Below are 12,500 nucleotides of genomic sequence, written 5' to 3' on the forward strand. Positions count from 1 at the left end.
TCTCTTGGCCAACTTGTTGTGTGCAAGCACACTCCACCGAGACACTTCGTATCACCACTTCTAATAATTCGCTTTAGGTGTACGTGCCTTACTCACGCAACCTTACTCGTATCATTTTGTGTGTTTCCAGCAATCCAACACTATGTGAGCTATTCCAACTTGTACGTTCAACTGGTGAACATTATGTTGTGAAGGCGAGCTCCACTGTACTTACCACCGGGTATGGTGTTCGTACAACCATCAGTAAACATGCGAACCAACGACGATCGAAGGAATGAATTCCGATCTCAGCATCGTTGGCTATGATCGGACAATTTACGGGCTTGCAATCCTCTACTTTCCAAGACCACAGTAGCGGTCTTCAACGTGCGTTCAACTTTCCAACACTTGTGAGCTATTCCAATCTATGCGTCCAACTGGTGAACATTATGTTGTGAAGGCGAGCTCCACTGTACTTACCACCGGGTATGGTGTTCGTACAACCATCAGTAAACATGTGAACCAACGACGATCGAAGGAATAAATTCCGTTCTCAGCATCGTTGGTTATAATCGGGCAATTTACGGGCTTGCAATCCTCTCCTTTCCATGACTACCGGAGCAGTCTGGAATGTGTGTTTCCAGCAATCCAACACTATGTGAGCTATTCCAATCTATGCGTCCAACTGGTGAACATTATGTTGTGAAGGCGAGCTCCACTGTACTTACCACCGGGTATGGTGTTCGTACAACCATCAGTAAACATGTGAACCAACGACGATCGAAGGAATAAATTCCGTTCTCAGCATCGTTGGCTATGATCGGGCAATTTACGGGCTTGCAATCCTCCTATGCACCTGGCAATGTATGGTAGTGTTTCCTGCTGCTTTCCTGATTTGGATGTGTACCATGGCCTTTATCAGGCACTCTCTACTAGCTCCGGAATCGAACCCTGATTCCCGCTTCCCGTCACAACCATGGTAGTCCTCTACACTACCATCAATAGTTGATGGGGCACAGTCAAGTGAAAGATCGGTACCAGACTTCAACTCAATCGGCCGATTGGTTTAACTAATAAGTGCACCGGTCCTACCACCTTCAGAAGCAGCATTCCCGGCCTGTTGCATGTATTAGCTCTGGTTTTCATCAATCTTCCCCTGCTGTGTTATACTGAGCTTATGCGGTTTCTCGATTGTCGTGCAAAGTGTGTTATCACACATACCCAATATGCTCAACTCTCATGTTCGTTTGACGCACCAAACTTTATTAGTGATGCACCACACAACAGGTTTTAATATACGCGATCGTGTGTGTTTCAGTGTGAACTTGGTGCGCCAAGTCCATTTGTGATGCATCACTTAGCTAACCATCTTTCGGGACTGTTTAGGGTATGTGCTCCTCCACATCTATGCTTACTCGTACACATTCTCTGTCAATAGGTTTAAGATCGGGCATTCTACCATATCATTGCCTTAATGCTTTCAAATCAAGGCTACCAGGGTAGCCTAATTGCGTTCGAAACTCAACTTGTGAGCTGTCGGCCCTAGAAGTTTTTTAGGCTGCTAGGACCTCTCTCTATATTTTGCCTTTGGACTTCTCGAAGCTCAACTTGTGAGCAGTTCCATGCACCACTACCCGTATCTCTTAGCTTAGTTCTAGCCATGTGCGTTCAAAGCTCAACGTTAAGCTGTGTCCTGCACCACAATCGTTATATAATAAGCTTATCTCTAAGCTTTTTTGCGTTCAATGCTCAACGTTAAGCTATCCCTTCGCTTAGAACCTCGCTCTACATTTTGCCTTTGGACTTCTCGAAGCTCAACTTGTGAGCAGTTCCATGCACCACTATAGGTATCTCTTAGCTTAGTTCTAGCCATGTGCGTTCAAAGCTCAACGTTAAGCGGCCTCATGCACCACAACCCTTGTATCTTAAGCTTATCTCTAAGCTTTTTTGCGTTCAATGCTCAACGTTAAGCTATCCCTTCGCTTAGAACCTCGCTCTACATTTTGCCTTTGGACTTCTCGAAGCTCAACTTGTGAGCAGTTCCATGCACCACTATAGGTATCTCTTAGCTTAGTTCTAGCCATGTGCGTTCAAAGCTCAACGTTAAGCGGCCTCATGCACCACAACCCTTGTATCTTAAGCTTATCTCTAAGCTTTTTTGCGTTCAATGCTCAACGTTAAGCTATCCCTTCGCTTAGAACCTCGCTCTATATTCAACTTTCAGATACCTCAAAGCTCAACTTATGTGGTCTGCTATTGCTCTTGAACGGGTACAATATCTGACAGAGGGGGGTTTTTGGCCCAAATTATGCATTATTAGTTTAACCTCCGTCGCAGAACCACATTTGACCAGGTCGAGAAAAAAATTTTTTCGTGACGACCTGGTCCCCCATAGTAGGGAATGAACATGACATCTTAACCATATTTGACCATTTTCAAATTTCTCGTCGCGGAATCATGACTTTACTAGTAAAATTTGTTCCGGGTAGGGACCTCCCATACAAAATTTTCATCGCTCCAAAAGTGATTTCGTTTCACTTTTCAACATTTACAAGGTCCATAAATCATGTTTTGAGACGATATGGAAAAAAAAATTTTTTGCCCGTCTCGACCAACTCGACCGATGGTGACCACAGTAGGGTGCTCCATACAAATTTTGCTTATGTGGAATTTTCAGTGTAAAATAAGGTTTCTCCAATCGATCGCGGGTTTCACTTTTCATCATTTGCTAGGTCTAACTATGATGTTTTGAGTGGTCCCGCAAAAATTTTTTCTTGGACCGGGCCTTCCTTCCCGGCCCTGTCGGTGTGCTCTGCAGTAGGGTGCTCCATACAAATTTTGCTTATGTGGAATTTTTCAGTGTAAAATAAGGTTTCTCCAATCGATCGCGGGTTTCACTTTTCATCATTTGCTAGGTCTAACTATGATGTTTTGAGTGGTCCCGCAAAAATTTTTTCTTGGACCGGGCCTTCCTTCCCGGCCCTGTCGGTGTGCTCTGCAGTAGGGTGCTCCATACAAATTTTCCTTATGTGGAATTTTTCAGTGTAAAATAAGGTTTCTCCAATCGATCGCGGGTTTCACTTTTCATCATTTGCTAGGTCTAACTATGATGTTTTGAGTGGTCCCGCAAAAATTTTTTCTTGGACCGGGCCTTCCTTCCCGGCCCTGTCGGTGTGCTCTGCAGTAGGGTGCTCCATACAAATTTTCCTTATGTGGAATTTTTCAGTGTAAAATAAGGTTTCTCCAATCGATCGCGGGTTTCACTTTTCATCATTTGCTAGGTCTAACTATGATGTTTTGAGTGGTCCCGCAAAAATTTTTTCTTGGACCGGGCCTTCCTTCCCGGCCCTGTCGGTGTGCTCTGCAGTAGGGTGCTCCATACAAATTTTCCTTATGTGGAATTTTTCAGTGTAAAATAAGGTTTCTCCAATCGATCGCGGGTTTCACTTTTCATCATTTGCTAGGTCTAACTATGATGTTTTGAGTGGTCCCGCAAAAATTTTTTCTTGGACCGGGCCTTCCTTCCCGGCCCTGTCGGTGTGCTCTGCAGTAGGGTGCTCCATACAAATTTTCCTTATGTGGAATTTTTCAGTGTAAAATAAGGTTTCTCCAATCGATCGCGGGTTTCACTTTTCATCATTTGCTAGGTCTAACTATGATGTTTTGAGTGGTCCCGCAAAAATTTTTTCTTGGACCGGGCCTTCCTTCCCGGCCCTGTCGGTGTGCTCTGCAGTAGGGTGCTCCATACAAATTTTCCTTATGTGGAATTTTTCAGTGTAAAATAAGGTTTCTCCAATCGATCGCGGGTTTCACTTTTCATCATTTGCTAGGTCTAACTATGATGTTTTGAGTGGTCCCGCAAAAATTTTTTCTTGGACCGGGCCTTCCTTCCCGGCCCTGTCGGTGTGCTCTGCAGTAGGGTGCTCCATACAAATTTTCCTTATGTGGAATTTTTCAGTGTAAAATAAGGTTTCTCCAATCGATCGCGGGTTTCACTTTTCATCATTTGCTAGGTCTAACTATGATGTTTTGAGTGGTCCCGCAAAAATTTTTTCTTGGACCGGGCCTTCCTTCCCGGCCCTGTCGGTGTGCTCTGCAGTAGGGTGCTCCATACAAATTTTCCTTATGTGGAATTTTTCAGTGTAAAATAAGGTTTCTCCAATCGATCGCGGGTTTCACTTTTCATCATTTGCTAGGTCTAACTATGATGTTTTGAGTGGTCCCGCAAAATTTTTTTCTTGGACCGGGCCTTCCTTCCCGGCCCTGTCGGTGTGCTCTGCAGTAGGGTGCTCCATACAAATTTTCCTTATGTGGAATTTTTCAGTGTAAAATAAGGTTTCTCCAATCGATCGCGGGTTTCACTTTTCATCATTTGCTAGGTCTAACTATGATGTTTTGAGTGGTCCCGCAAAAATTTTTTCTTGGACCGGGCCTTCCTTCCCGGCCCTGTCGGTGTGCTCTGCAGTAGGGTGCTCCATACAAATTTTCCTTATGTGGAATTTTTCAGTGTAAAATAAGGTTTCTCCAATCGATCGCGGGTTTCACTTTTCATCATTTGCTAGGTCTAACTATGATGTTTTGAGTGGTCCCGCAAAAATTTTTTCTTGGACCGGGCCTTCCTTCCCGGCCCTGTCGGTGTGCTCTGCAGTAGGGTGCTCCATACAAATTTTCCTTATGTGGAATTTTTCAGTGTAAAATAAGGTTTCTCCAATCGATCGCGGGTTTCACTTTTCATCATTTGCTAGGTCTAACTATGATGTTTTGAGTGGTCCCGCAAAAATTTTTTCTCTTAGCCAGTCGACCCTTTCGTCCATGTCGGTGTGTTCTGCAGTAGGGTGCTCCATACAAATTTTCCTTATGTGGAATTTTTCAGTGTAAAATAAGGTTTCTCCAATCGATCGCGGGTTTCACTTTTCATCATTTGCTAGGTCTAACTATGATGTTTTGAGTGGTCCCGCAAAAATTTTTTCTTGGACCGGGCCTTCCTTCCCGGCCCTGTCGGTGTGCTCTGCAGTAGGGTGCTCCATACAAATTTTCCTTATGTGGAATTTTTCAGTGTAAAATAAGGTTTCTCCAATCGATCGCGGGTTTCACTTTTCATCATTTGCTAGGTCTAACTATGATGTTTTGAGTGGTCCCGCAAAAATTTTTTCTTGGACCGGGCCTTCCTTCCCGGCCCTGTCGGTGTGCTCTGCAGTAGGGTGCTCCATACAAATTTTCCTTATGTGGAATTTTTCAGTGTAAAATAAGGTTTCTCCAATCGATCGCGGGTTTCACTTTTCATCATTTGCTAGGTCTAACTATGATGTTTTGAGTGGTCCCGCAAAAATTTTTTCTTGGACCGGGCCTTCCTTCCCGGCCCTGTCGGTGTGCTCTGCAGTAGGGTGCTCCATACAAATTTTCCTTATGTGGAATTTTTCAGTGTAAAATAAGGTTTCTCCAATCGATCGCGGGTTTCACTTTTCATCATTTGCTAGGTCTAACTATGATGTTTTGAGTGGTCCCGCAAAAATTTTTTCTTGGACCGGGCCTTCCTTCCCGGCCCTGTCGGTGTGCTCTGCAGTAGGGTGCTCCATACAAATTTTCCTTATGTGGAATTTTTCAGTGTAAAATAAGGTTTCTCCAATCGATCGCGGGTTTCACTTTTCATCATTTGCTAGGTCTAACTATGATGTTTTGAGTGGTCCCGCAAAAATTTTTTCTTGGACCGGGCCTTCCTTCCCGGCCCTGTCGGTGTGCTCTGCAGTAGGGTGCTCCATACAAATTTTCCTTATGTGGAATTTTTCAGTGTAAAATAAGGTTTCTCCAATCGATCGCGGGTTTCACTTTTCATCATTTGCTAGGTCTAACTATGATGTTTTGAGTGGTCCCGCAAAAATTTTTTCTTGGACCGGGCCTTCCTTCCCGGCCCTGTCGGTGTGTTCTGCAGTAGGGTGCTCCATACAAATTTTCCTTATGTGGAATTTTTCAGTGTAAAATAAGGTTTCTCCAATCGATCGCGGGTTTCACTTTTCATCATTTGCTAGGTCTAACTATGATGTTTTGAGTGGTCCCGCAAAAATTTTTTCTTGGACCGGGCCTTCCTTCCCGGCCCTGTCGGTGTGCTCTGCAGTAGGGTGCTCCATACAAATTTTCCTTATGTGGAATTTTTCAGTGTAAAATAAGGTTTCTCCAATCGATCGCGGGTTTCACTTTTCATCATTTGCTAGGTCTAACTATGATGTTTTGAGTGGTCCCGCAAAAATTTTTTCTTGGACCGGGCCTTCCTTCCCGGCCCTGTCGGTGTGCTCTGCAGTAGGGTGCTCCATACAAATTTTCCTTATGTGGAATTTTTCAGTGTAAAATAAGGTTTCTCCAATCGATCGCGGGTTTCACTTTTCATCATTTGCTAGGTCTAACTATGATGTTTTGAGTGGTCCCGCAAAAATTTTTTCTCTTAGCCAGTCAACCCTTTCGTCCATGTCGGTGTGTTCTGCAGTAGGGTGCTCCAACCAAGTTTTCCTAATGAAAGTTTTTCGTGGTTTCGTGTGAGTTAAAAACTCCGGAACTTGGCTTATTTTCACCATAATTTCCACATATGGTGACCAACTCAATAAACGTTTTGTGCGTATCCTATGGACAGTTTTTCGCGTTCAACTTGGTGAACTAGGGTTGTATTCCCGAAGGGTAAAAAAATCTGGACTTAGCCAAATTTTGAAATCTCCAACCAATCTTGGCCTGTTAGATTATCTTGGTTGGGTTGCTATGGGCTGCTACGGCCTACTTGATAGGCAATGTTTCAACTCTTGGAAGCTTTCGTGGTTGTTTAGAACTGTCCATGGCCTTCTTGATAGAAATGGCTTATCGTGGCCATGGACTTAGCAACATTTTGAGATCCAATCTTGGCCTGTTAGATTATCTTGGTTGGTTTGCTATGGGCTGGTACGGCCTACTTGATAGGCAATGTTTCAACTCTTGGAAGCTTTCGTGGTTGCTAAGCACAGTTCGTGGCCTTCTTGATAGAAATGGCTTATGGTGGCCATGGACTTAGCAAAATTTTGAAGTCTCCAACCAATCTTGGCCTGTTAGAGTATCTTGGTTGGTTTGCTATGGGCTGGTACGGCCTACTTGATAGGCAATGTTTCAACTCTTGGAAGCTTTCGTGGTTGCTTAGGATAAAAACCCCGACGAGAAAGGTTTCCCGGACTTATAAAAATAACCGATTAGCCCCAAGGACACATCTTCCTTGAAAGGCTAATCATGCACCACACACCACACCACCCATAGGCTTGCAAGCAGCACTCTTGTCGAGTGCAGCAAGCCTATGCTCACATCAACTACCGTACACGTACCACCATAGGCTTGCAAGCAGCACTCTTGTCGAGTGCAGCAAGCCTATGCTCATCAACTACCATACGTACCACCACAGCCTTGCAAGCAGCACTCTTGTCGAGTGCAGCAAGCCTATACTCCACGAACTAACCACTTCACCACCAAGCATGGGTCGCCTGAGAGGATCGATGCGAACGCATCTCTACAACTCGCAGCTCCCAGCCTGTAGTCCCGTCGTTTGCGGGCGGTCGAAGGTGTCGAAACTAGTTGTATCCACGGTCGACGGGAGCACAGCCACCAGGGTTCCCTGTGATAAGGTACTTCCACGTGCAGCGTACACCCGCCCGTTGCGGCTCAGTCTAGTGCTATAGCGGGGATGAGACGGCAGTGTGCACGGGGCAGCACCGACGGATCTCAGAGGGTTGTTAAGCCCGCTAGCTTCCGATCACCTAATGGGTTTATGATGCGCTATCAGCTCGGATTGGATACGACCTTAGAGGCGTTCAGGCATAATCCAGCGGACGTAGCGTCATACCAAAGTCCGGTCGAACTAGTATTGAGCCAGTGGTCCGTACCTGTGGTTCCTCTCGTACTGCACAGGAATTCCGTTAAGATAGCAGCATACAGCACACACCAGTAGGGTAAAACTAACCTGTCTCACGACGGTCTAAACCCAGCTCACGTTCCCTTGAAAGGGTGAACAATCCTACGCTTGGTGAATTTTGCTTCACAATGATAGGAAGAGCCGACATCGAAGGATCAATAAGCCACGTCGCTATGAACGCTTGGCGGCCACAAGCCAGTTATCCCTGTAGTTGCGAGCGAACCTCCGTAGTGAACGGACGTGTTGTGGATGAGCTCTTGTCGACGCGTGCGTGTGAGTGTATACTTGGCACTTGAAAAACTGTGAGTTTTTGCTGGGGGACCGTTTTACCCCCCAAAAAGTGCGTTAGTGATCTTAAAAACACTTGAGGACTATAAGTGAGAATATCCCGCGTCGATAGAGTGGTCTAACATTTTTGTGCGACGAACCGTTGCGGAGTTATAGGCTTCCAAAGTTGGAGGTTTTGGCGATTTCCGGCGTCTTTCGTTCCCATACATTTTGTATGGGACAGCTGTTCGGTGGCGCGTTTGCCGTGTGTTCCTGTGTGCGTGCGTGTGTGCGAGTGTTTGGAGTGAAAATCGGCCGTATCAGCCAGGCCACGCGTGCCAGGGCTTTGGTTTCAAGTGTCCGGCCCCCGATCCTGGCCGCCGACCCCCCACCCAAATTTCACCCCCCCACCCCTTAAGGGGGGGGAGTTTTTCGTGGGCAGGTTTTTGTTGAATATTAAGGCGAATTGTGAACCGATCCGGACGATTAAGGTGTCGTTGGATGCGTCTCGGTAAGACGCATCTTACAAAATTTTGTATGTGTGTGTGTGCGTTACACCGGAAGTGGCACTTGAAAAACTGTGAGTTTTTGTGGGGGACCGTTTTACCCCCCAAAAAGTGCGTTAGTGATCTTAAAAACACTTGAGGACTATAAGTGAGAATATCCCGCGTCGATAGAGTGGTCTAACATTTTTGTGCGACGAACCGTTGCGGAGTTATAGGCTTCCAAAGTTGGAGGTTTTGGCGATTTCCGGCGTCTTTCGTTCCCATACATTTTGTATGGGACAGCTGTTCGGTTGCGCGTTCTTGGCCGAGTACCGTGTGTTTCTGGGTGTGGGGAGTCAATCAACGCGCTACGTCGCCGCGAGTCGGGGAGAACACCTCCCCCGACTCCCCCCCCCCCCCCCCCCCCTCCACCCTCACCCGTAACAGTGAGAGGTGGAGATGTCGTCGACGGGGCGAACCCTCCGTTCCAGGACGGAGTCAACGGAGGAGAGGCCGGCGAAGCTCTCCACTATTCTGGAGCCGCGAGTGGCTCTCACACGAACATCTGTTCCGGGAGCGAAGCAGCAGTCCCCGGAAATGTCGGAGCTGAGACAGCTCCTCAATGAGACGTCGCTCACCAACGAGCAGCTGCGAGCGACGATCGTGGGTCTGCAACAGGAGATCCAGATGCTCCGGCAGCAGATGGAAACAAATGCTGTGCAGGCCCGGCAAGATTTGCAGCTGGCCCGAGAGGAAGCCCGGATGCGCGAGACGCTGGCTCGTGAAGACAACGAGCGCCTGCGCAACGAGCTGAGGGAGGAGCGAGCCAGCTTCCAAGAGCTCCTTGCACAGACGCTGGGCTATGGAGGCAGCCAGAAGCAGCAGCAGCAGTACCAGCAGCAGCAGCAACAACAGCAGCAGCAACGTCGTGAGCAGCAGCAGCAACAGCGACAGCAGGGAGCGGTGTCGGCAACGGCAGCTCCGCTTTCAGACCCGGAAGGCGGCTCTTGGGCTGAAGTGGTGCGTCGTAAGCCGGCCCGGCAACCGGGGAACAAGCCGCAGCAACAGCAGCAGCAGTGGCCGCAACTACCGCAACGGGCAGCGGTTCAGCGACAGCCGATCGCAGGACCGTCTAAGCAGCAGCCCCAGCAACATCAGGGACAACAGGCCCGGGGTAGCCAGCCTGGAGCACAACGAGGAGGTCGGCGTCAGCGGCAGCGAAAAACCAAGCCGGACGCTATTGAAATCGCCCCAGCTGAGGGACAAACCTGGACGGAGGTGTACCAGGCTGTCCGAACGGCTCCAGAAATGGAGAAACATGCTGAGGCCCTAGGCGTCGGGCGACGCACCACACGCTCCAGGCTTGTCATGGAGCTGAAGGAGAGCGCGGACGCTGCAGAAGTTCTGCAGTGCATCAAGCAGGTCTGCGCAAAGGCAGAACGGCCGGCCTCAGCTCGGCTGGTCACGCCTATGGTCGAAATCCGGTTGGACGCTGTCGACCCTTTAGCGAAGGAGACCGATGTGGCGATGGCGCTGACCAACCTGTGCCAATGCGAGGTGGAGGAGACATCGGTTCGCCTGCGACCTGCCTGGGACGGCACGAAAGTGGCGATAGTCCGCGTAACAGCCAGGGCTGCGGAGGGTCTGGTCGACAAGAGCGTCAAGATCAAATACACATCGTGTCTGATCCGGAAGGTGGCTCCTCTGCAGGCGCGTCAGCAACGGTGCTACAAGTGCCTCGAGATGGGGCACGTCCGAGCTGCGTGCAGGAGCGAAGTGGACCGCTCGACAAGCTGCATTCGCTGCGGGAAGCCGGATCACCAGGCGAAGAGCTGCACGGCGGAGGTGCGCTGCGTCGTGTGCAGCGGCCCGCACCCGGTCGGGCATCCGACGTGCCGGCGCTAAAAGTGCTGCAAGTGAACCTCGGGCGAAGCCGGGCAGCCCAAGACCTCATGCTGCAGACGGCTCGCGAGTTAGGGGCTCAGGTGGTGCTCGCCTGCGAACTATATCGACCACCTCGGGATGATCCGCGGTGGGCCATCGATGCGGAACAGAGCGTGGCGATAATAGCAACAGGGGCGTACCCTATTCAACGGCTTTGGGGGAGCGTCGTCCCGGGACTCGTGGTGGCCACCATAGCGGGAGTAACGTTCGCCAGCTGCTACGTGCCACCCAGCAGCGGCATCGAAGACTTCGAAAGCTTCCTCGGTGCGGTGGAGGTGTCTCTGGTCGGACACACAACATCGGTCCTGGCCGGGGACTTCAACGCCTGGAATGAGGAGTGGGGGAGTGCGCGCACCACCCGGAAGGGGCAGGAGCTCCTGAGCGTGGTGGAGCAGCTGGTGCTGCATACGCTGAACCGCGGCAACGTGCCCACGTTTAAGGGCAACGGGGTTGCGCGGGAAAGCGTTATCGACGTTTCTTTTGCCAGCCAAACTATTGCGCGACCGGACTCCTGGCGCGTGCTCGATCGCTTTTCCAGCAGCGACCATGCCTACGTCCAGTTCCAGGTGGGCGTCCCAGGACAACGTCCCACGCGACGAGGCAAGCAGCAGCAGCGAAGTCGAGACGGGACAGCCAGACACGCCGGGACCCGGTGGAAGACGACGCAATTCGATAACAAGTGCTTCGACATCGCCCTCACATGCGGCCACTTCGAGCAGGTCGCAACTCCGGAGGGGCTGATCGGCGGACTGACCCAGGCGTGCGATGAGATCATGGAGAGAGTACACGGGGCTACTTTCCATCGCAAGCCCCAGGTGTACTGGTGGTCTCCTGAGATCGAGCGCCTGAGGGAGGAATGCGGAGCAGCGGAGGCCGCCCATCGCAGGGCCCAACCTTCGGAGCGTGCGGTGACGTCGGCCAGGCTGCAGGGCTGTCGACGATTGCTGCAGGCCGCCATTCACAGCAGTAAGGAGGACTGTATGCAAGAGCTGATCGATGGGGTCGAAGCCGAGGTGTTCGGACTCGGTTACAAGGTTGTTCGAGCAAAACTACGTAACAGGGCACCACCGGAAACGGACCGAGCCGTACTAGGTCCGATCGTCGAAGCCTTGTTCCCGAATCATCCGGCGTTTGAGTGGCCGGACATCGATGCGTGCAGCGAGGCTCTGAGGCCGGTCACGAGCTCGGAAATTCTTTCGCTGGCCGAGCGGATGGCCACCTCCAAGGCGCCAGGGCTGGACGGTATCCCGAATGCCGCAGTGAAGGCGGCAATGCGGAAGCACCCGGAGGTCTTCGCCAAGGTGTACAATCAGCTGCTCGAGCGAGGGGAGTTTCCTGCGGCATGGAAGGAGGCACGCCTTGTGTTGGTCACGAAGCCAGGTAAGCCGCCGGGCGATCCGTCGTCGCACCGCCCGCTGCTAATGCTGGGAGCAGTCGCCAAGGGGTTCGAACGGCTGATCTTAGATCGGCTGAACGACCACTTGGAGGACAGCGATGCTCCTCGCCTGTCGGCAAGGCAGTACGGGTTCCGGCGCGGTCGTTCCACGCTTCAGGCCATCGAGCGGGTGATCGAGCGAGGACAACACGTGAGGACGTTTCACCGCACCAACCAGCGGGATCCTCGATGTCTGGTGGTGGCAGCACTGGACGTCAGGAACGCCTTTAACTCTGCCAGCTGGAAGGCGATCGCGGTTGCCCTGCAGAAGCTGATGGTTCCTGCAGCCCTCCAGAAAATATTGCGCAGCTACTTTTCTGAGAGGAGGCTGGTGTACGAGACCAGCGAGGGGCCAGTGCGTCGTACGGTCACGGCGGGCGTTCCACAGGGCTCAATCCTGGGCCCGACCCTGTGGAACGCGATGTACGACGGCGTGCTTCGGCTGGTGCTGCCTGAGGGCGCCGAAGTGATCGGC

This window comes from Anopheles marshallii (genome assembly GCF_943734725.1).
Source record: "Anopheles marshallii chromosome X unlocalized genomic scaffold, idAnoMarsDA_429_01 X_unloc_172, whole genome shotgun sequence".
Lineage (NCBI taxonomy): Eukaryota > Metazoa > Arthropoda > Insecta > Diptera > Culicidae > Anopheles > Anopheles marshallii.